Raw genomic sequence first — 23,406 nt, forward strand, 5'->3', positions numbered from 1 at the left:
ACACCTCCTTGTGGAATGTGCCTTTGCAAAGAAGGTCTGGAGAGAGATGCAGTGGTATTTGTCAAGGTTTATCCCAAACAGATCTGTGACACAGTACTCTGTGCTCTACGGACTGTTTCCAGGGACACACACCGAGACAAATATCAACTGCTGCTGGAAGGTCATCAACTCGGTAAAAGACGCTCTTTGGTCTGCCCGAAGCTTGCTGATCTTCCAGTGCAAAGAATTGTCCTCGACCGAGTGTTGCAGACTGGCATATTCCAAGGTCCAGGACTACGTGCTGAGGGACGCACTCAAGCTTGGGGCAGCAGCCGCCAAGGCGCAATGGGGAAAGACCACTGTGTAAGGTCTTTCCAGCAAATGTACACCGAGGGGCGGGTAACAGTGAAAAGCCCCTCGGTCTGGGCAACCAACACTCCAATGTTTAAAACAAACATGCCACTGTAAATATTTAAGAAGGAATTGTAATGTAAAGAGTGATATGTGTACGACAATATCAAAATTGAATGAAAGAAAGTCAAGGCAACATGTAACCCTGCCGGAAATGTACAGTCAAGACAATTTGAAATGTTTCTGTAATGCTCATGATAAATTTTTATGAATAAAGTATATTTTTTTGAAATTTTTTTTTTAAAAAAATCTGTTCTTATCAGTTTAATATCTGATATGTTCTCAATCTGGGGACCGAATATTAGATTGATTTTTGGGACTCGGAGATGGTTCAGGGGCTTGCTCCTTCCGCTCCACGCATCAACCTGGTCTTGCAGTGCTTCCAGGAATGGTGCCCTCTCCCCGCTTTGGGGCGCAAAATGTATAAAAGCAGAAAATACCGCAAAACCCGCCTTCCCCTTTTCTCTCTTGTCCAGTTGTCTCGTCCTGACCAATTTAAGGCCTTTCAGGCTCCAAAGCATTGCTAGCTTTTCTGCTGGCGGGAGCTTCGTGCACGAATGTTGTGAGCCGATGGACTCGCGGAATTGCGGCAGCCAGGCTCCGTTTTCAGCTGATATGCCACACAGATTTCCTGCTGCTTTTTACAGGCCACTCACCCTCACCCTCGGATGCCGACTTGCCTTCTCCTCACTTCAGTTACCACATCCCTTCATCCTGCACAACGGGGAAGAGTGGCGACAGACTGAACGGCATCCTGTTTGGATGTAGGTACACCTTCACGGCGTCTCTTTTCGTTCTCCTGACTCCACGACCAACACGCCAGGGTGGAGCTCAGGGTGACTAGACATTGCCCTCTGTTGGATTCCGCCAGTACTTGCTGCTTGCACGGATTGCCCTTTGTTCGGCAAAGGTGGAGATTACTTCGACTCCCTCCGTTGGGTGTCACTGGGCCTTCACAGCGTCTCCATTTCATCTGGTGACGACAGGGGACGGCTTGCCAGACGATGCTTTCCTGTTGTGTTTTACTGGTTCTGCATGCACAGACTCCACCGTGCTCGGCCAAGCTGTATGTCTCTTGACCAACAGTGAGCGTAGACTAAAAGTTCCAAAGCACAGTCGAGCGCAGCAACGTGCACCTGAATTTCGGTGGACGAGCAGGACAAGAGCCATTGCCGGGAAATATGGGCTAACGCTTCTCGGCCTTTTGGCTTAGATCAAGTGTAGTCTCATTTGATCGAGAGAAGCTGAGGATTTCCATGTCGGTCGTGCATTGGAGAACTCGGAGGGATTGAAGTCGTCAAAGAGGAAACGTTTGGAGCTTGTCTGCTATTGGTGGATCTGCATGCTGGCCTAAACCTCTGGTTTAGGCCTAACGCCTATGCAGTTTCACACCCAACGTACGAGCTATGAATGCAGCTGCATCCCGACCACCAGGCTGGGGAGTGCGAAACACTGTCCGAGTCACAGTGAAGAAAACGGAAGGAGAGTCACCTTTGGATCGGATACTCTTCGTGAAGCGGGTGCTGCTCGAGTGTTGTGGGTTTAAAGCAACAGAAATCTTCTGCTTGCAAAATTTCCCCAAGAATGGTTTCTTTGATGTCACCTTCAAGAGCGTCGCAGCGTGCATCAAATTCTTGAACGTCTTCAAGGAAAAAGGTAACCAGAGTCCCCTGTCGATCCTGACTGCGGAGCCTCTGTTTACGCTACCGGCACAGCGAAATCGGGTTGTTACACTGCACACGTACAACCCCCATGTCCCTGTGTCTGATGTGCTCACGTTCCTTGCCAGGTACGCTGAGCTGAAAAGTGACAGCGTGCAAGTGAAAGACACCTTCGGCATCTGGACAAGTGAGCACCAGGTTAAGGTGACCCTAAGAACGGACAGCAACGGAGCCATCCTGCATCCCCCCTCCAACTTCGCTATTGGAGTAAATCGTGGCTACCTCTACTACGTGGGACATCTACGAGTATGCCACACCTGTGGCAAAACGGGGCATGTTGCCGCAAACTGCAGTGTGACCTTCTGCAAAAACTGCAGGCAGGAGGGACACATGACTAAGGACTGCAAGGAAGACAAGTGCTGCAACCTGTGTGGGGAGGCCGGCCATCTTTACAGGGCCTGCCCGAAACGCGGGTCGACATACGCTCAAATCATCAGCAGCGGAGTTAAAAAGGCGACCAGAGAGGAGGTGCATACACCCTCCACCGAAAAAGACACCAAGGCTCAGAATGAGGAAAAGGAACAGAAGGGCCCCCAACAAAAAGAGGAGGCCCCAGCACCTCCTGACAACCCAACCCCAGCCCCATCTGATGAGGAACACTCAATGGAAGAGGAAGAGGATGGGACAAAGAATAAAGAGCCCTGGGAAACAGTGAACAGGGACAGACGAAAGAGAAAACAAAAAAACAAACTGAAGAACCCCCCGAGGGGTAGTGGCAAAAAGCGACACCTCTCAGCCGGCGCACTTAGCGCCGACACCTCATCCGATGAGGGAAAACAGGACAAGAATCGGCCTCAGATAAAGAGGCAAAGCACCAACGTGAAACGGGAGGCACAGACCCTCCAGACCACCGACCGGGAAGAAAACAAGGTCACAGACCAACCCCCGATAGCAACGAGCAGCAACAACCCAGGTGAAGACCGGCCTGCAACCCCAACACCTACTGACTGCCACGACGAACCCCAGGGTGGCTACACCACCCCCCCCCCCCCCCCCCCCAATGCATCTGCATCAAAATCACGGGGCCAGTACGGACCAGAACAGCTTTCTCAGCCCTGCAACTGTGCTAACGTTTGCGAGCACCACCGGCATGCTGGGGAACATTCAACAGCTGGAACAGCCAACTGTATAGACTCTGGACTCTTGAGACTGGTAAATCTACCTTTTTATAATGGGTTTAAAAATTGCATCCATAAATGTGCGAAGCATCAAAGATACTTCGCGGTGTGTAGCCACACTCAACTATTTGGCAAATGTAAAAGCTGACCTACTGTTCCTGCAGGAGTGCGGAATTCCGCACCTCAGCAACTACAGGCGCTGGTCGAGCTGGTGGTCCCACGGGCCATCCATCTGGTCAGGAGGAAACGACTGCCGCTCCTCCGGCCTGGGTATTCTGCTGCGGGGAGGAAACTTCACCATCTCCGACGTTAAGGGGGTGGTGGGCGGGCGCCTCCTCGTAGCAGACGTGAAATACAAAAACACCCCTCTCTGACTTATTAATGTGTACGCCCCGGCCGTAAAAAGTGAGCGGCTGGCAGTTCTTCAGCAACTCCCAATGCTGTTGGCCACCTCCAAGCCGGTCATCCTGGGTGGTGACTTCAACTGCATCATCGATGCGGCTGGACGATCCAGCAAAGCCGACAGCAAACTAGACGCCACGTCCAGACTCCTGATGGAAACGGTAAAAGACGCCAAGCTGCTCGATGTCTGCAGCAACCCTGCAGACGGCGCGCAGCGTAGATACACATGGTCACGGCCAGACGGGTCCGTCCGCTCCAGGATAGACTTCTTTTTTGTGTCCCGAGCTTTCACGGTCAGGTCCACCGACGTAACGCCCGTGTTCTTCTCTGACCACTGCCTCCTACTGGCCGACTGCCACCTGCAGGAAGACCAGGGGGTAGGCAGGGGGACGTGGAAGCTAAATGTAAAACTGCTGACCCCTGAGAACATCGAGGAACTCAGGAGGGATTACAAAGGTTGGAGAACCGTGAAACCCCTCTTTGAGGCCCCACATCTCTGGTGGGAAGCAATCAAGGGGAATATCAAGAGGTTTTTCATCCTCAAGGGCGTTCAAAAGGTGAGAGAGAGACGAGGGGTCATGTCCAGGCTCCAGAAAAGTATGCAAAATTTGCTCCAGCTGCAGTCGATGGGGGTGGATGTCAAGGAGGATCTCCAAGAGGTGAAGAGCCAGCAAGCCTAGCTCTACACCTCGGAGGCCTCCAAGGTTATCTTCCGTTCCAGAGTCCGCTCTGTGGAGCAGGACGAAAAGTGCTCACGCTTCTTCTTCCAAAAGGTGCACAGAGAGACCTCTGTGATCAGCAGCCTGAAGGAAGAAGATGGCTCTGAAAAGTCATCGCAGTCTGACATCCTGAGGATCAGCCAATCCTTTTATGCCGGACTGTATGACCTGAAGCCAACAGATAGCACTGTTTCCCAGAACTTCCTGTCGACTATCACGGAGGTCATAGGCGACAGCGAGCTGGAAAACCTGGACAAACCACTAACTCTGGACGAGCTGACAAAGGCCGCCAAGTCCTTCGAGACGAGTAAAACTCCCGGAAGCGACGGCTTACCGGTTGAGTTGTATTCGGCTCTGTGGGACTGGATGGGCCCAGACCTGCTGGAAGTGTACGAGAGTATGATTCTGGAAGGCAGCATGTCAGAGTCCATGAGGAAAGGCATCATCACCCTCATCTACAAGCAGAAGGGGGAAAGGGAAGAAATTCGAAATTGGCGACCCATTTCACTGTTGAATGTGGACTACAAAATTCTAGCAAAGGTCATCGCCAATCGGGTCAGGTCTGCTCTGGAGTCGGTGATCGACCCTGACCAGACCTGTGCTGTACCCGGCAGGAAGATCTCTGATAGCCTCGCGCTACTCAGGGATACGATCGCCTACGTGCAGGACAGGGGGGTGGACACTTGCCTCATCAGCCTTGACCAGGAGAAGGCTTTTGACAGAATATCGCACACCTACATGATGGATGTGCTCTCCAAAATGGGGTTTGGGGAGGGAATTCGCAATTGGATCAAACTGCTCAACACAAACATCTATAGCGCAGTCTCAATCAATGGGTGGGAATCAGAAAAGTTCCAGATCAGATCTGGAGTCAGGCAGGGCTGCCCTCTCTCCTCTGCCCTTTTTGTGTGCTGCATAGAACCTTTTGCCGAGTCCATCAGGAGGGATCCGGGTATAAGAGGAGTGACGATCCCAGGCAGTGGAGGCATGCAAGTCAAGGCCTCCCTGTACATGGACGACGTTGCCGTCTTCTGCTCGGATCATGCGTCTGTACGCAGGCTCTTGACCACCTGCGACCAGTTTGAACTGGCCTCTGGAGCCAAGGTAAACCGGGGCAAGAGCGAGGCCATGTTCTTTGGGAACTGGGCCGACCGGTCCTTTGTCCCCTTCACTGTCAGGTCCGATTACCTGAAGGTGCTGGGGATATGGTTCGGAGCTGCTGGGGCGTGCACCAAAAACTGGGAGGAGCGCATAGGAAAGGTAAGACAGAAACTGGGCTGGTGGGAGCAACGCTCCCTCTCCATTGCGGGCAAAACCCTGGTCATCAGGTGTGAGGTACTCTCGGTGCTACTGTACGTGGCGCAGGTCTGGCCCATAACCCGAGCCTACGCCACAGCAGTCACCCGGGCCATCTTCAAATTTATCTGGCGATCCAAGATGGACCGTGTCCAAAGGGACACCATGTACAAACCTCTGGAGAAGGGAGGGCGGAACGTACCCAACGCCTCCCTCCTCCTGTTGGCCACCTTTGTGTCCAGCTGCATCAAGCTGAGCGTGGACCCCCAGTACGCAAACACCAAGTGTCACTACATACTGAGGTTCTACCTGTCCCCGGTGTTGCGAAGGATGGGCCTGGCCTCATTGCCGCGGAACGCTCCAAGTAGTTGGACCGTACCGTACCACATGTCCTTTGTGGAAAAGTTTTTGAAGGAAAACACCTTTGACCACAAGGCAATGAAGCAGTGGTCAGCATGTAATGTCCTCGAGGCCCTCAGGGAAAAAGAGACCGTGGAGGACGTTGGATGGTTCCCTGAGCAGACTGCCAGAGTCATCTGGCAGAACGTCTCATCACCAGAACTTTCAAACAAGCACCAAGACCTAGCTTGGTTGGTGGTGAGAAGGGCCCTCCCTGTCAGATTCTTCATGCACACCCGAAGGCTCTGCACCAATGCACGCTGCCCTCGGAGTGGCTGTGGGGGAAATGAGACGGTCACACACCTCCTTGTGGAATGTGCCTTTGCAAAGAAGGTCTGGAGAGAGATGCAGTGGTATTTGCCAAGGTTTATCCCAAACAGATCTGTGACACAGGACTCTGTGCTCTACGGACTGTTTCCAGGGACACACACCGAGACAAATATCAACTGCTGCTGGAAGGTCATCAACTCGGTAAAAGACGCTCTTTGGTCTGCCCAAAACTTGCTGATCTTCCAGTGCAAAGAATTGTCCTCGACCGAGTGTTGCAGACTGGCACATTCCAAGGTCCAGGACTACGTGCTGAGGGACGCACTCAAGCTTGGGGCAGCTGCCGCCAAGGCGCAATGGGGAAAGACCACTGTGTAAAGTCTTTCCAGCAAATGTACACCGAGGGGCCGGTAACAGTGTAAAGCCCCTCGGTCGGGGCAACCAACACTCCAATGTATAAAACCAACATGCCACTTTAAATATTTAAGAAGGAATTGTAATGTAAAGAGTGATATGTGTACGACAATATCAAAAGTGAATGAAAGAAAGTCAAGGCAACATGTAACCCTGCCGAAAATGTACAGTCAAGACAATTTGAAATGTTTCTGTAATGCTCATGATAAATTTTTATGAATAAAGTATATTTTTTTGAAAAAAAAAAAAAAAAAAAAAAAAATCTGTTCTTATCAGTTTAATATCTGATATGTTCTCAATCTGGGGACCGAATGTTAAATTGATTTTTAGGACTCGCAGATGGTTCAGGGGCTTGCTCCTTCTGCTCCACGCATTAACCTGGTCTTGCAGTGCTTCCAGGAATGGTGCCCTCTCCCCGCTTTGGGGCGCAAAATGCATAAAAGCAGAAAATGCCGCAAAACCTGGCTTCCCCTTTTCTCTCTTGTCCAGTTGTCTCATCCTGACCAATTTAAAGCCTTTCAGGCTCCAAAGCATTGCTAGCTTTTCTGCTGGCGGGAGCTTCGTGCACTCATGTTGCGAGCCGATGGACTCGCGGACTTGCGGCAGCCAGGCTCCGTTTTCAGCTGATATGCCACACAGATTTCCTGCTGCTCTTTACAGGCCACTCACCTTCACACTCGGATGCCGACTTGCCTTCTCCTCACTTCAGTTACCACATCCCTTTATCCTGCACAACGGGGAAGTGTGGCGACAGACTGAACGGCATTCTCTTTGGATGTAGGTATACCTTCACGGCGTCTCTTTTCGTTCTCCTGACTCCACGACCAACACGCTAGGGTGGAGCTCAGGGAGACTAGACATTGCCCCCATTTTGGATACCGCCAGTACTTGCTGCTTGCACGGATTGTCCTTTTTTCGGCAAAGGTGGAGATTTCTTCCACTCCCTCCGTTGGGTGTCACTGGCCTTCACAGCGTCTCCATTTCATCTGGTGACGACAGGGGACGGCTTGCCAGACGATGTCTTCGTGTTGTGTTTTACTGGTTCTGCATGCACAGACTCCACCGTGCTCGGCCAAGCTGGAGGTTTCTTGACCAACAGTGAGCGTAGACTAAAAGTTCCAAAGCACAGTCGAGCGCAGCAAGGTGCACCTGAATGTCGGTGGATGAGGAGGACAAGAGCCATTGCCGGAAAATATGGGCTATCGCTTCTCGGCCTTTTGGCTCAGATCAAGTGTAGTATCTGTTCTTATCAGTTTAATATCTGATATTTTCTCAATATGGAGACCGAATATTAAATTGATTTTTAGGACTCGGAGATGGTTCAGGGGCTTACTCCTTCCGCTCCACGCATCAACCTGGGCTTGCAGTGCTTCCAGGAATGGTGCCTTCACCCCGCTTTGGGGCGGAAATGTATAAAAGCAGAAAATGCCGCAAAACCTGCCTACCCCTTTTCTCTGTTGTCCAGTTGCCTCATCTTGACCAATTTAAGGCATTTCAAGCTCCAAAGCATTGCTAGCTTTTTTTGCTGGCGGGAGCTTCGTGCACTAATGTTGCGAGTCGATGGACTCGAGGACTTTCGGCAGCCAGGCTCCGTTTTCAGCTGATATGCCGCACAGATTTCCTGCTGCTTTTTACAGGCCACTCACCCTCACCCTCGGATGCCGACTTGCCTTCTCCTCACTTCAGTTACCACATCCCTTCATCCTGCACAACGGGATACTGTTGCGACAGACTGAACGGCATCCTGTTTGGATGTAGGTATACCTTCACGGCGTCTCTTTTAGTTCTCCTGACTCCACGACCAACACGCCAGGGTGGAGCTCAGGGAGACTAGACATTGCCCTCTGTTGGATTCCGCCAGTACTTGCTGTTTGCACGGATTGCCCTTTGTTCGGCAAAGGTGGAGATGACTTCGACTCCCTCTGTTGGGTGTCACTGGGCCTTCACAGCGTCTCCATTTCATCTGGTGACGACAGGGGACGGCTTGCCAGACGATGTCTTCCTGTTGTGTTTTACTGGTTCTGCATGCTCAGACTCCACCGTGCTCGGCCAAGCTGGATGTCTCTTGTCCAAGAGTGAGCGTAGACTAAAAGTTCCAAAGCACAGTCGAGCGCAGCAAGGTGCACCTGAATGTCGGTGGACGAGGAGGACAAGAGCCATTGCCGGGAAATATGGGCTATCGCTTCTCGGCCTTTTGGCTCAGATCAAGTGTAGTATCTGTTCTTATCAGTTTAATATCTGATATGTCCTCAATCTGGGGACCGAATATTACATTGATTTTTAGGACTCGGAAATGGTTCAGGGGCTTGCTCCTTCCGCTCCACGCATCAACCTGGTCTTGTAGTGCTTCCAGGAATGGTGCCCTCTCCCCGCTTTGGGGTGCAAAACGTATAAAAGCAGAAAATGCCGCAAAACCTGGCTTCCCCTTTTCTCTCTTGTCCAGTTGTCTCATCCTGACCAATTTAAGGCCTTTCAGGCTCCTTAGCATTGCTAGCTTTTCTGCTGGCGGGAGCTTCGTGCACGAATGTTGCGAGCCGATGGACTCGCGGACTTGCGGCAGCCAGGCTCCGTTTTCAGCTGATATGCCACACAGATTTCCTGCTGCTTTTTACAGGCCACTCACCCACACCCTCGGATGCCGACTTGCCTTCTCCTCACTTCAGTTACCACATCCCTTCATCCTGCACAACGGGGAAGTGTGGCGACAGACTGAACGGCATCCTGTTTGGATGTAGGTACACCTTCACGGCGTCTCTTTTCGTTCTCCTGACTCCACGACCAACACGCCAGGGTGGAGCTCAGGGAGACTAGACATTGCCCTCTGTTGGATTCCGCCAGTACTTGCTGCTTGCACGGATTGCCCTTTGTTCGGCAAAGTTGGAGATTACTTCGACTCCCTCCGTTGGGTGTCAGTGGGCCTTCACAGCGTCTCCATTTCATCTGGTGACGACAGGGGACGGCTTGCCAGACGATGTCTTCGTGTTGTGTTTACTGGTTCTGCATGCACAGACTCCACCGTGCTCGGCCAAGCTGGAGGTTTCTTGACCAACAGTGAGCGTAGACTAAAAGTTCCAAAGCACAGTCGAGCGCAGCAAGGTGCACCTGAATGTCGGTGGACGAGGAGGACAAGAGCCATTGCCGGAAAATATGGGCTATCGCTTCTCGGCCTTTTGGCTCAGATCAAGTGTAGTATCTGTTCTTATCAGTTTAATATCTGATATGTCCTCAATCTAGGGACCGAATATTAAATTGATTTTTAGGAGTCGGAGATGGTTCAGGGGCTTGCTCCTTCCGCTCCACGCATCAACCTGGTCTTGCAGTGCTTCCAGGAATGGTGCCTTCACCCTGCTTTGGGGCGAAAATGTATAAAAGCAGAAAATGCCGCAAAACCTGCCTACTCCTTTTCTTTGTTGTCCAGTTGCCTCATCCTGACCAATTTAAAGCATTTCAAGTTCCAAAGCATTGCTAGCTTTTCTGCTGGCGGGAGCTTCGTGCACTTATGTTGCGAGCCGATGGACTCGAGGACTTTCGGCAGCCAGGCTCCGTTTTCAGCTGATATGCCGCACAGATTTCCTGCTGCTTTTTACAGGCCACTCACCCTCACCCTCGGATGCCGACTTGCCTTCTCCTCACTTCAGTTACCACATCCCTTCATCCTGCACAACGGGATAGTGTGGCGACAGACTGAACGGCATCCTGTTTGGATGTAGGTATACCTTCACGGCGTCTCTTTTAGTTCTCCTGACTCCACGACCAACACGCCAGGGTGGAGCTCAGGGAGATTAGACATGCCCTCTGTTGGATTCCGCCAGTACTTGCTGTTTGCACGGATTGCCCTTTGTTCGGCAAAGGTGGAGATTACTTCGACTCCCTCTGTTGGGTGTCACTGGGCCTTCACAGCGTCTCCATTTCATCTGGTGACGACAGGGGACGGCTTGCCAGACGATGTCTTCGTGTTGTGTTTTACTGGTTCTGCATGCACAGACTCCACCGTGCTCGGCCAAACTGGAGGTTTCTTGACCAACAGTGAGCGTAGACTAAAAGTTCCAAAGCACAGTCGAGCGCAGCAAGGTGCACCTGAATGTCGGTGGACGAGGAGGACAAGAGCCATTGCAGGAAAATATGGGCTATCTCTTCTCGGCCTTTTGGCTCAGATCAAGTGTAGTATCTGTTCTTATCAGTTTAATATCTGATATGTCCTCAATCTGGGGACCGAATATTAAATTGATTTTTAGGACTCGGAGATGGTTCAGGGGCTAGCTCCTTCCGCTCCACGCATCAACCTGGTCTTGCAGTGCTTCCGGGAATGGTGCCTTCTCCCTGCTTTGGGGCGAAAATGTATAAAAGCAGAAAATGCCGCAAAACCTGGCTACCCCTTTTCTTTGTTATCCAGTTGCCTCATCCTGACCAATTTAAGGCATTTCAAGCTCCAAAGCATTGCTAGCTTTTCTGCTGGCGGGAGCTTCGTGCACGAATGTTGCGAGCCGATGGACTCGCGGACTTGCGGCAGCCAGGCTCCGTTTTCAGCTGATATGCCACACAGATTTCCTGCTGCTTTTTACAGGCCACTCACCTTCACCCTCGGATGCCGACTTGCCTTCTCCTCACTTCAGTTACCACATCCCTTCATCCTGCACAACGGGGAAGTGTGGCGACAGACTGAACGGCATCCTGTTTGGATGTAGGTACGCCTTGACGGCGTCTCTTTTCGTTCTCCTGACTCCACGACCAACACGCCAGGGTGGAGCTCAGGGAGATTAGACATTGCCCTCTGTTGGATTCCGCCAGTACTTGCTGCTTGCACGGATTGCCCTTTGTTCGGCAAAGGTGGAGATTACTTCGACTCCCTCCGTTGGATGTCACTGGGCCTTCACAGCGTCTCCATTTCATCTGGGGACGACAGGGGAAGGCTTGCCAGACGATGTCTTCGTGTTGTGTTTTACTGGTTCTGCATGCACAGACTCCACCGTGCTCGGCCAAGCTGGAGGTTTCTTGACCAACAGTGAGCGTAGACTAAAAGTTCCAAAGCACAGTCGAGCGCAGCAAGGTGCACCTGAATGTCGGTGGACGAGGAGGAGAAGAGCCATTGCCGGAAAATATGGGCTATCGCTTCTCGGCCTTTTGGCTCAGATCAAGTGTAGTATCTGTTCTTATCAGTTTAATATCTGATATGTCCTCAATCTGGGGACCGAATATTAAATTGATTTTTAGGACTCGGGGATGGTTCAGGGGCTAGCTCCTTCCGCTCCACGCATCAACCTGGTCTTGCAGTGCTTCCAGGAATGGTGCCTTCACCCTGCTTTGGGGCGAAAATGTATAAAAGCAGAAAATGCCGCAAAACATGGCTACCCCTTTTCTTTGTTATCCAGTTGCCTCATCCTGACCAATTGAAAGCATTTCAAGTTCCAAAGCATTGCTAGCTTTTCTGCTGGCGGGAGCTTCGTGCACTTATGTTGCGAACCGATGGACTCGCGGACTCGCGGCAGCCAGGCTCCGTTTTCAGCTGATATGCCGCACAGATTTCCTGCTGCTTTTTACAGGCCACTCACCTTCACCCTCGGATGCCGACTTGCCTTCTCCTCACTTCAGTTACCACATCCCTTCATCCTGCACAACGGGGAAGTGTGGCGACAGACTGAACGGCATCCTGTTTGGATGTAGGTACACCTTCACGGCGTCTCTTTTCGTTCTCCTGACTCCACGACCAACACGCCAGGGTGGAGCTCAGGGAGATTAGACATTGCCCTCTGTTGGATTCCGCCAGTACTTGCTGCTTGCACGGATTGCCCTTTGTTCGGCAAAGGTGGAGATTACTTCGACTCCCTCCGTTGGATGTCACTGGGCCTTCACAGCGTCTCCATTTCATCTGGGGACGACAGGGGAAGGCTTGCCAGACGATGTCTTCGTGTTGTGTTTTACTGGTTCTGCATGCACAGACTCCACCGTGCTCGGCCAAGCTGGAGGTTTCTTGACCAACAGTGAGCGTAGACTAAAAGTTCCAAAGCACAGTCGAGCGCAGCAAGGTGCACCTGAATGTCGGTGGACGAGGAGGACAAGAGCCATTGCCGGAAAATATGGGCTATCGCTTCTCGGCCTTTTGGCTAAGATCAAGTGTAGTCTCATTTGATCGAGGGAAGCTGAGGATTTCGATGACGATCGTGGATTGGAGAACTCGGAGGGATTGAAGTCGTCAAAGAAGAAACGTTTGGAGCTTGGCTGCTATTGGTGGATCTACATGCTGGCCTAAACCTCGGGTTTAGGCCTAACGCCGATACAGTTTCACACCCAACGTACGAGCTATGGATGCAGCTGCATCCCGACCACCAGGCTGGGGCGTGCGAAACACTGTCCGAGTCACAGTGAAGAAAACGGATGGAGAGTCACCTTTGGACCGGAAACACTTCGTGAAGAAGGTGCTGCTCGAGTGCTGTGGGTTTAAAGCAACAGAGATCTTCTGCTTGCAAAACTTCCCCAAGAATGGTTTCTTTGATGTCACCTTCAAGAGCGTCGCAGCTTGCATCAAATTCTTGAACGTCTTCAAGGAAAAAGGTAACCAGAGTCCCTTGTCGATCCTGACTGCGGAACCTCTGTTTACGCTACCGGCACAGCGAAATCGGGTTGTTACACTGCACACGTACAACCCCCACGTCCCTGTATCTGATGTGCTCACGTTCCTCGCCAGGTACGCTGAGCTGAAAAGTGACAGCGTGCAAGTGAAAGACACCTTCGGCATCTGGACAAGTGAGCACCAGGTCAAGGTGACCCTAAGAACGGACAGCAACGGAGCCATCCTGCATCCCCCCTCCAATTTCGCTATTGGAGTAAATCGTGGCTACCTCTACTACGTGGGACAGCCACGTGTATGCCACACCTGTGGCAAAACGGGGCATGTTGCCGCAAACTGCAGTGTGACCTTCTGCAAGAACTGCAGGCAGGAGGGACACATGACTAAGGACTGCAAAGAAGACAAGTGCTGCAACCTGTGTGGGGAGGCCGGCCATCTTTACAGGGCCTGCCCGAAACGCGGGGCGACATACGCTGAAATCATCAGCAGCGGAGTTAAAAAGGCGACCAGAGAGGAGGTGCATACACCCTCCACCGAAAAAGACACCACGGTTCAGAATGAGGAAAAGCAACAGAAGGGCCCCCAACAAAAAGAGGAGGCCCCAGCACCTCCTGACAACCCAACCCCAGCCCCATCTGATGAGGAACACTCAATGGAAGAGGAAGAGGATGGGACAAAGAATAAAGAGCCCTGGGAAACCGTGAACAGGGACAAACGTAAGAGGAAACAAAAAAACAAACTGAAGAACCCTCTGAGGGGTAGTGGCAAAAAGCGACACCTCTCAGCCGGCGCACTTAGTGCCGACACCTCATCCGATGAGGGAAAACAGGACAAGAATCGGCCTCAGATAAAGAGGCAAAGCACCAACGGGGAACGGAAGGCACAGACCCCCCAGACCACCGACCGGGAAGAAAACAAGGTCACAGACCAACCCCCGATAGCAACGAGCAGCAACAACCCAGGTGAAGACCGGCCTGCAACCCCAACACCTACTGACCACCACGACGAACCCCAGGGCTACACCACCCCCCCAATGCATCTGCATCCAAATCACGGGGCCAGTACGGACCAGAACAGCTTTCTCAGCCCTGCAACTGTGCTAAAGTTTGCGAGCACCACCGGCATGCTGGGGAACATCGAACAGCTGGAACAGCCAACTGTATAGACTCTGGACTCTTGAGACTGGTAAATCTATCTTTTTTAAAATGGGTTTAAAAATTGCATCCATAAATGTGCGAAGCATCAAAGATACTTCGCGGTGTGTAGCCACACTCAACTATTTGGCAAATGTAAAAGCTGACCTACTGTTCCTGCAGGAGTGCGGAATTCCGCACCTCAGCAACTACAGGCGCTGGTCGAGCTGGTGGTCCCACGGGCCATCCATCTGGTCAGGAGGAAACGACTGCCGCTCCTCCGGCCTGGGTATTCTGCTGCGGGGAGGCAACTTCACCATCTCCGACGTTAAGGAGGTGGTGGGCGGGCGCCTCCTCGTAGCAGACGTGAAATACAAAAACACCCCTCTCAGACTTATTAATGTGTACGCCCCGGCCGTAAAAAGTGAGCGGCTGGCAGTTCTTCAGCAACTCCCACTGCTGTTGGCCACCTCCAAGCCGGTCATCCTGGGTGGTGACTTCAACTGCATCATCGATGCGGCTGGACGATCCAGCAAAGCCGACAGCAAACTAGACGCTACGTCCAGACTCCTGATGGAAACGGTAAAAGACGCCAAGCTGCTCGACGTCTGCAGCAACCCTGCAGACGGCGCGCAGCGTAGATACACATGGTCACGGCCAGACGGGTCCGTCCGCTCCAGGATAGACTTCTTTTTTGTGTCCCGAGCTTTCACGGTCAGGTCCACCGACGTAACGCCGGTGTTCTTCTCTGACCACTGCCTCCTACTGGCCGACTGCCACCTGCAGGAAGACCAGGGGGTAGGCCGGGGGACGTGGAAGCTAAATGTAAAACTGCTGACCCCTGAGAACATCGAGGAACTCAGGAGGGATTACAAAGGTTGGAGAACCGTGAAACCCCTCTTTGAGGCCCCACATCTCTGGTGGGAAGCAATCAAGGGGAATATCAAGAGGTTTTTCATCCTCAAGGGCGTTCAAAAGGTGAGAGAGAGACGAGGGGTCATGTCCAGGCTCCAGAAAAGTATGCAAAATTTGCTCCAGCTGCAGTCGATGGGGGTGGATGTCAAGGAGGATCTCCAAGAGGTGAAGAGCCAGCAAGCCTCGCTCTACACCTCGGAGGCCTCCAAGGTTATCTTCCGTTCCAGAGTCCGCTCCGTGGAGCAGGACGAAAAGTGCTCACGCTTCTTCTTCCAAAAGGTGCACAGAGACACCTCTGTGATCAGCAGCCTGAAGGAAGAAGATGGCTCTGAAAAGTCATCGCAGTCTGACATCCTGAGGATCAGCCAATCCTTTTATGCCGGACTGTATGACCTGAAGCCAACAGATAGCACTGTTTCCCAGACTTTCCTGTCGACTATCACGGAGGTCATAGGCGACAGCGAGCTGGAAAACCTGGACAAACCACTAACTCTGGACGAGCTGACAAAGGCCGCCAAGTCCTTCGAGACGAGTAAAACTCCCGGAAGCGACGGCTTACCGGTTGAGTTGTATTCGGCTCTGTGGGACTGGATGGGCCCAGACCTGCTGGAAGTGTACGAGAGTATGCTTCTGGAAGGCAGCATGTCAGAGTCCATGAGGAAAGGCATCATCACCCTCATCTACAAACAGAAGGGGGAAAGGGAAGAAATTCGAAATTGGCGACCCATTTCACTGTTGAATGTGGACTACAAAATTCTAGCAAAGGTCATCGCCAATCGGGTCAGGTCTGCTCTGGAGTCGGTGATCCACCCTGACCAGACCTGTGCTGTACCCGGCAGGAAGATCTCTGATAGCCTCGCGCTACTCAGGGATACGATCGCCTACGTGCAGGACAGGGGGGTGGACACTTGCCTCATCAGCCTTGACCAGGAGAAGGCCTTTGACAGAATATCGCACACCTACATGATGGATGTGCTCTCCAAAATGGGGTTTGGGGAGGGAATTCGCAATTGGATCAAACTGCTCTACACAAACATCTATAGCGCAGTCTCAATCAATGGGTGGGAATCAGAAAAGTTCCAGATCAGATCTGGAGTCAGGCAGGGCTGCCCTCTCTCCTCTGCCCTTTTTGTGTGCTGCATAGAACCTTTTGCCGAGTCCATCAGGAGGGATCCGGGTATAAGAGGAGTGACGATCCCAGGCAGTGGAGGCATGCAAGTCAAGGCCTCCCTGTACATGGACGACGTTGCCGTCTTCTGCTCGGATCCTGCGTCTGTACGCAGGCTCTTAACCACCTGCGACCAGTTTGAACTGGCCTCTGGAGCCAAGGTAAACCGGGGCAAGAGCGAGGCCATGTTCTTTGGGAACTGGGCCGACCGGTCCTTTGTCCCCTTCACTGTCAGGTCCGATTACCTGAAGGTGCTGGGGATATGGTTCGGAGCTGCTGGGGCGTGCACCAAAAACTGGGAGGAGCGCATAGGAAAGGTAAGACAGAAACTGGGCTGGTGGGAGCAACGCTCCCTCTCCATTGCGGGCAAAACCCTGGTCATCAGGTGTGAGGTACTCTCGGTGCTACTGTACGTGGCGCAGGTCTGGCCCATAACCCGACCCTACGCCACAGCAGTCACCCGGGCCATCTTCAAATTTATCTGGCGATCCAAGATGGACCGTGTCCGAAGGGACACCATGTACAAACCTCTGGAGAAGGGAGGGCGGAACGTACCCAACGCCTCCCTCATCCTGCTGGCCACCTTTGTGTCCAGCTGCATCAAGCTGTGCGTGGACCCCCAGTATGCAAACACCAAGTGTCACTACATACTGAGGTTCTACCTGTCCCCGGTGTTGCGAAGGATGGGCCTGGCCTCATTGCCGCGGAACGCTCCAAGTAGTTGGACCGTACCGTACCACCTGTCCTTCGTGGAAAAGTTTTTGAAGAAAAACACCTTTGACCACAAGGCAATGAAGCAGTGGTCAGCACGTAATGTCCTCGAGGCCCTCAGGGAAAAGGAGACCGTGGAGGACGTTGGATGGTTCCCTGAGCAGACTGCCAGAGTCATCTGGCAGAACGCCTCATCACCAGAACTTTCAAACAAGCACCAAGACCTAGCTTGGCTGGTGGTGAGAAGGGCCCTCCCTGTCAGATTCTTCATGCACACCCGAAGGCTCTGCACCAATGCACGCTGCCCTCGGAGTGGCTGTGGGGGAAATGAGACGGTCACACACCTCCTTGTGGAATGTGCCTTTGCAAAGAAGGTCTGGAGAGAGATGCAGTGGTATTTGTCAAGGTTTATCCCAAACAGATCTGTGACACAGGACTCTGTGCTCTACGGACTGTTTCCAGGGACACACACCGAGACAAATATCAACTGCTGCTGGAAGGTCATCAACTCGGTAAAAGACGCTCTTTGGTCTGCCCGAAACTTGCTGATCTTCCAGTGCAAAGAATTGTCCTCGACCGAGTGTTGCAGACTGGCACATTCCAAGGTCCAGGACTACGTGCTGAGGGACGCACTCAAGCTTGGGGCAGCTGCCGCCAAGGCGCAATGGGGAAAGACCACAGTGTAAAGTCTTTCCAGCAAATGTACACCGAGGGGCGCGTAACAGTGTAAAGCCCCTCGGTCTGGGCAATCAACACTCCAATGTATAAAACAAACATGCCACTGTAAATATTTCAGAAGGAATTGTAATGTAAAGAGTGATATGTGTACGACAATATCAAAATTGAATGAAAGAAAGTCAAGGCAACATGTAACCCTGCCGGAAATGTACAGTCAAGACAATTTGAAATGTTTCTGTAATGCTCATGATAAATTTTTATGAATAAAGTATATTTTTTTGAAAAAAAAAAAAAAAAAAAAAAAATCTGTTCTTATCAGTTTAATATCTGATATGTCCTCAATCTGGGGACCGAGTATTAAATTGATTTTTAGGACTCGGGGATGGTTCAGGGGCTAGCTCCTTCCGCTCCACGCATCAACCTGGTCTTGCAGTGCTTCCAGGAATGGTGCCTTCACCCTGCTTTGGGGCGAAAATGTATAAAAGCAGAAAATGCCGCAAAACATGGCTACCCCTTTTCTTTGTTATCCAGTTGCCTCATCCTGACCAATTTAAGGCATTTCAAGCTCCAAAGCATTGCTAGCTTTTCTGCTGGCGGGAGCTTCGTGCACTTATGTTGCGAGCCGATGGACTCGCGGACTTGCGGCAGCCAGGCTCCGTTTTCAGCTGATATGCCGCACAGATTTCCTGCTGCTTTTTACAGGCCACTCACCTTCACCCTCGGATGCCGACTTGCCTTCTCCTCACTTCAGTTACCACATCCCTTCATCCTGCACAACGGGGAAGTGTGGCGACAGACTGAACGGCATCCTGTTTGGATGTAGGTACGCCTTGACGGCGTCTCTTTTCGTTCTCCTGACACCACGACCAACACGCCAGGGTGGAGCTCAGGGAGATTAGAGATTGCGCTCTGTTGGATTCCGCCAGTACTTGCTGCTTGCACGGATTGCCCTTTGTTCGGCAAAGGTGGAGATTACTTCGACTCCCTCCGTTGGATGTCACTGGGCCTTCACAGCGTCTCCATTTCATCTGGTGACGACAGGGGACGGCTTGCCAGACGATGTCTTCGTGTTGTGTTTTACTGGTTCTGCATGCACAGACTCCACCGTGCTCGGCCAAGCTGGAGGTTTCTTGACCAACAGTGAGCGTAGACTAACAGTTCCAAAGCACAGTCGAGCGCAGCAAGGTGCACCTGAATGTCGGTGGACGAGGAGGACAAGAGCCATTGCCGGAAAATATGGGCTATCGCTTCTCGGCCTTTTGGCTCAGATCAAGTGTAGTATCTGTTCTTATCAGTTTAATATCTGATATGTCCTCAATCTGGGGACCGAATATTAAATTGATTTTTAGGACTCGGAGATGGTTCAGGGGCTAGCTCCTTCCGCTCCACGCATCAACCTGGTCTTGCAGTGCTTCCAGAAATGGTACCTTCACCCTGCGTTGGGGCGAAAATGTATAAAAGCAGAAAATGCCGCAAAACCTGGCTACACCTTTTCTTTGTTATCCAGTTGCCTCATCCTGACCAATTTAAGGCATTTCAAGCTCCAAAGCATTGCTAGCTTTTCTGCTGGCGGGAGCTTCGTGCACGAATGTTGCGAGCCGATGGACTCGCGGACTCGCGGCAGCCAGGCTCCGTTTTCAGCTGATATGCCACACAGATTTCCTGCTGCTTTTTACAGGCCACTCACCTTCACCCTCGGATGCCGACTTGCCTTCTCCTCACTTCAGTTACCACATCCCTTCATCCTGCACAACGGGATAGTGTGGCGACAGACTGAACGGCATCCTGTTTTGATGTAGGTATACCTTCACGGCGTCTCTTTTAGTTCTCCTGACTCCACGACCAACACGCCAGGGTGGAGCTCAGGGAGACTAGACATTGCCCTCTGTTGGATTCCGCCAGTACTTGCTGTTTGTACGGATTGCCCTTTGTTCGGCAAAGGTGGAGATTACTTCGACTCCCTCTGTTGGGTGTCACTGGGCCTTCACAGCGTCTCCATTTCACCTGGTGACGACAGGGGACGGCTTGCCAGACGATGTCTTCGTGTTGTGTTTTACTGGTTCTGCATGCACAGACTCCACCGTGCTCGGCCAAGCTGGAGGTTTCTTGACCAACAGTGAGCGTAGACTAAAAGTTCCAAAGCACAGTCGAGCGCAGCAAGGTGCACCTGAATGTCGGTGGACGAGGAGGACAAGAGCCATTGCAGGAAAATGTGGGCTGTCGCTTCTCGGCCTTTTGGCTCAGATCAAGTGTAGTATCTGTTCTTATCAGTTTAATATCTGATATGTCCTCAATCTGGGGACCGAATATTAAATTGATTTTTAGGACTCGGAGATGGTTCAGGGGCTAGCTCCTTCCGCTCCACGCATCAACCTGGTTTTGCAGTGCTTCCAGGAATGGTGCCTTCACCCTGCTTTGGGGCGAAAATGTATAAAAGCAGAACATGCCGCAAAACCTGGCTACCCCTTTTCTTTGTTATCCAGTTGCCTCATCCTGACCAATTTAAGGCATTTCAAGCTCCAAAGCATTGCTAGCTTTTCTGCTGGCGGGAGCTTCGTGCACGAATATTGCGAGCCGATGGACTCGCGGACTTGCGGCAGCCAGGCTCCGTTTTCAGCTGATATGCCACACAGATTTTCTGCTGCTTTTTACAGGCCACTCACCTTCACCCTCGGATGCCGACTTGCCTTCTCCTCACTTCAGTTACCACATCCCTTCATCCTGCACAACGGGGAAGTGTGGCGACAGACTGAACGGCATCCTGTTTGGATGTAGGTACACCTTCACGGCGTCTCTTTTCGTTCTCCTGACTCCACGACCAACACGCCAGGGTGGAGCTCAGGGAGATTAGACATTGACCTCTGTTGGATTCCGCCAGTACTTGCTGCTTGCACGGATTGCCCTTTGTTCGGCAAAGGTGGAGATTACTTCGACTCCCTCCGTTGGATGTCACTGGGCCTTCACAGCGTCTCCATTTCATCTGGTGACGACAGGGGACGGCTTGCCAGACGATGTCTTCGTGTTGTGTTTTACTGGTTCTGCATGCACAGACTCCACCGTGCTCGGCCAAGCTGGAGGTTTCTTGACCAACAGTGAGCGTAGACTAAAAGTTCCAAAGCGCAGTCGAGCGCAGCAAGGTGCACCTGAATGTCGGTGGACGAGGAGGACAAGAGCCATTGCAGGAAAATATGGGCTATCGCTTCTCGGCCTGTTGGCTCAGATCAAGTGTAGTATCTGTTCTTATCAGTTTAATATCTGATATGTCCTCAATCTGGGGACCGAAAGTTAAATTGATTTTTAGGACTCGGAGATGGTTCAGGGGCTAGCTCCTTCCGCTCCACGCATCAACCTGGTCTTGCAGTGCTTCCAGGAATGGTGCCTTCACCCTGCTTTGGGGCGAAAATGTATAAAAGCAGAACATGCCGCAAAACCTGGCTACCCCTTTTCTTTGTTATCCAGTTGCTCATCCTGACCAATTTAAGGCATTTCAAGCTCCAAAGCATTGCTAGCTTTTCTGCTGGCGGGAGCTTCGTGCACGAATGTTGCGAGCCGATGGACTCGCGGACTTGCGGCAGCCAGGCTCCGTTTTCAGCTGATATGCCACACAGATTTCCTGCTGCTTTTTACAGGCCACTCACCTTCACCCTCGGATGCCGACTTGCCTTCTCCTCACTTCAGTTACCACATCCCTTCATCCTGCACAACGGGGAAGTGTGGCGACAGACTGAACGGCATCCTGTTTGGATGTAGGTACACCTTCACGGCGTCTCTTTTCGTTCTCCTGACTCCACGACCAACACGCCAGGGTGGAGCTCAGGGAGATTAGACATTGCCCTCTGTTGGATTCCGCCAGTACTTGCTGCTTGCACGGATTGCCCTTTGTTCGGCAAAGGTGGAGATTACTTCGACTCCCTCCGTTGGATGTCACTGGGCCTTCACAGCGTCTCCATTTCATCTGGTGACGACAGGGGACGGCTTGCCAGACGATGTCTTCGTGTTGTGTTTTACTGGTTCTGCATGCACAGACTCCACCGTGCTCGGCCAAGCTGGAGGTTTCTTGACCAACAGTGAGCGTAGACTAAAAGTTCCAAAGCGCAGTCGAGCGCAGCAAGGTGCACCTGAATGTCGGTGGACGAGGAGGACAAGAGCCATTGCAGGAAAATGTGGGCTATCGCTTCTCGGCCTGTTGGCTCAGATCAAGTGTAGTATCTGTTCTTATCAGTTGAATATCTGATATGTCCTCAATCTGGGGACCGAATATTAAATTGATTTTTAGGACTCGGAGATGGTTCAGGGGCTAGCTCCTTCCGCTCCACACATCAACCTGGTTTTGCAGTGCTTCCAGGAATGGTGCCTTCACCCTGCTTTGGGGCGAAAATGTATAAAAGCAGAACATGCCGCAAAACCTGGCTACCCCTTTTCTTTGTTATCCAGTTGCCTCATCCTGACCAATTTAAGGCATTTCAAGCTCCAAAGCATTGCTAGCTTTTCTGCTGGCGGGAGCTTCGTGCACGAATGTTGCGAGCCGATGGACTCGCGGACTTGCGGCAGCCAGGCTCCGTTTTCAGCTGATATGCCACACAGATTTCCTGCTGCTTTTTACAGGCCACTCACCTTCACCCTCGGATGCCGACTTGCCTTCTCCTCACTTCAGTTACCACATCCCTTCATCCTGCACAACGGGGAAGTGTGGCGACAGACTGAACGGCATCCTGTTTGGATGTAGGTACACCTTCACGGCGTCTCTTTTCGTTCTCCTGACTCCACGACCAACACGCCAGGGTGGAGCTCAGGGAGATTAGACATTGACCTCTGTTGGATTCCGCCAGTACTTGCTGCTTGCACGGATTGCCCTTTGTTCGGCAAAGGTGGAGATTACTTCGACTCCCTCCGTTGGATGTCACTGGGCCTTCACAGCGTCTCCATTTCATCTGGTGACGACAGGGGACGGCTTGCCAGACGATGTCTTCGTGTTGTGTTTTACTGGTTCTGCATGCACAGACTCCACCGTGCTCGGCCAAGCTGGAGGTTTCTTGACCAACAGTGAGCGTAGACTAAAAGTTCCAAAGCGCAGTCGAGCGCAGCAAGGTGCACCTGAATGTCGGTGGACGAGGAGGACAAGAGCCATTGCAGGAAAATATGGGCTATCGCTTCTCGGCCTGTTGGCTCAGATCAAGTGTAGTATCTGTTCTTATCAGTTTAATATCTGATATGTCCTCAATCTGGGGACCGAAAGTTAAATTGATTTTTAGGACTCGGAGATGGTTCAGGGGCTAGCTCCTTCCGCTCCACGCATCAACCTGGTCTTGCAGTGCTTCCAGGAATGGTGCCTTCACCCTGCTTTGGGGCGAAAATGTATAAAAGCAGAACATGCCGCAAAACCTGGCTACCCCTTTTCTTTGTTATCCAGTTGCTCATCCTGACCAATTTAAGGCATTTCAAGCTCCAAAGCATTGCTAGCTTTTCTGCTGGCGGGAGCTTCGTGCACGAATGTTGCGAGCCGATGGACT

General features: G+C 51.9%; 13 non-coding genes across 13 annotated transcripts; all 13 read left to right on the forward strand.

Moving 5' to 3' along the window:
* The first annotated feature begins 608 nt into the window (after nucleotides 1–608).
* LOC140397110 (U2 spliceosomal RNA) lies at nucleotides 609–792 on the forward strand. Its single transcript, XR_011936707.1, has one exon. It is a non-coding gene; the product is annotated as a U2 spliceosomal RNA (small nuclear RNA).
* Nucleotides 793–6,952: 6,160 nt separating this feature from the next.
* On the forward strand, nucleotides 6,953–7,141 carry LOC140397304 (U2 spliceosomal RNA). The gene has a single exon (XR_011936808.1). It is a non-coding gene; the product is annotated as a U2 spliceosomal RNA (small nuclear RNA).
* A 786-nt stretch (nucleotides 7,142–7,927) lies between these two features.
* Nucleotides 7,928–8,118, forward strand: LOC140397790 (U2 spliceosomal RNA). The gene has a single exon (XR_011937218.1). It is a non-coding gene; the product is annotated as a U2 spliceosomal RNA (small nuclear RNA).
* Nucleotides 8,119–8,904: 786 nt separating this feature from the next.
* Nucleotides 8,905–9,095, forward strand: LOC140397531 (U2 spliceosomal RNA). The gene has a single exon (XR_011936966.1). It is a non-coding gene; the product is annotated as a U2 spliceosomal RNA (small nuclear RNA).
* A 785-nt stretch (nucleotides 9,096–9,880) lies between these two features.
* On the forward strand, nucleotides 9,881–10,071 carry LOC140397509 (U2 spliceosomal RNA). Its single transcript, XR_011936944.1, has one exon. It is a non-coding gene; the product is annotated as a U2 spliceosomal RNA (small nuclear RNA).
* A 784-nt stretch (nucleotides 10,072–10,855) lies between these two features.
* On the forward strand, nucleotides 10,856–11,046 carry LOC140397499 (U2 spliceosomal RNA). The gene has a single exon (XR_011936934.1). It is a non-coding gene; the product is annotated as a U2 spliceosomal RNA (small nuclear RNA).
* A 785-nt stretch (nucleotides 11,047–11,831) lies between these two features.
* Nucleotides 11,832–12,022, forward strand: LOC140397503 (U2 spliceosomal RNA). The gene has a single exon (XR_011936938.1). It is a non-coding gene; the product is annotated as a U2 spliceosomal RNA (small nuclear RNA).
* Nucleotides 12,023–18,166: 6,144 nt separating this feature from the next.
* On the forward strand, nucleotides 18,167–18,354 carry LOC140397297 (U2 spliceosomal RNA). The gene has a single exon (XR_011936804.1). It is a non-coding gene; the product is annotated as a U2 spliceosomal RNA (small nuclear RNA).
* Nucleotides 18,355–19,139: 785 nt separating this feature from the next.
* LOC140397699 (U2 spliceosomal RNA) lies at nucleotides 19,140–19,330 on the forward strand. Its single transcript, XR_011937131.1, has one exon. It is a non-coding gene; the product is annotated as a U2 spliceosomal RNA (small nuclear RNA).
* Nucleotides 19,331–20,115: 785 nt separating this feature from the next.
* Nucleotides 20,116–20,306, forward strand: LOC140397519 (U2 spliceosomal RNA). The gene has a single exon (XR_011936954.1). It is a non-coding gene; the product is annotated as a U2 spliceosomal RNA (small nuclear RNA).
* A 785-nt stretch (nucleotides 20,307–21,091) lies between these two features.
* LOC140397618 (U2 spliceosomal RNA) lies at nucleotides 21,092–21,282 on the forward strand. Its single transcript, XR_011937051.1, has one exon. It is a non-coding gene; the product is annotated as a U2 spliceosomal RNA (small nuclear RNA).
* A 784-nt stretch (nucleotides 21,283–22,066) lies between these two features.
* Nucleotides 22,067–22,257, forward strand: LOC140397769 (U2 spliceosomal RNA). Its single transcript, XR_011937198.1, has one exon. It is a non-coding gene; the product is annotated as a U2 spliceosomal RNA (small nuclear RNA).
* A 785-nt stretch (nucleotides 22,258–23,042) lies between these two features.
* On the forward strand, nucleotides 23,043–23,233 carry LOC140397619 (U2 spliceosomal RNA). The gene has a single exon (XR_011937052.1). It is a non-coding gene; the product is annotated as a U2 spliceosomal RNA (small nuclear RNA).
* The last annotated feature ends 173 nt before the right edge of the window (nucleotides 23,234–23,406 follow it).

Source organism: Scyliorhinus torazame, chromosome 20, assembly GCF_047496885.1.
Source record: "Scyliorhinus torazame isolate Kashiwa2021f chromosome 20, sScyTor2.1, whole genome shotgun sequence".
NCBI lineage: Eukaryota > Metazoa > Chordata > Chondrichthyes > Carcharhiniformes > Scyliorhinidae > Scyliorhinus > Scyliorhinus torazame.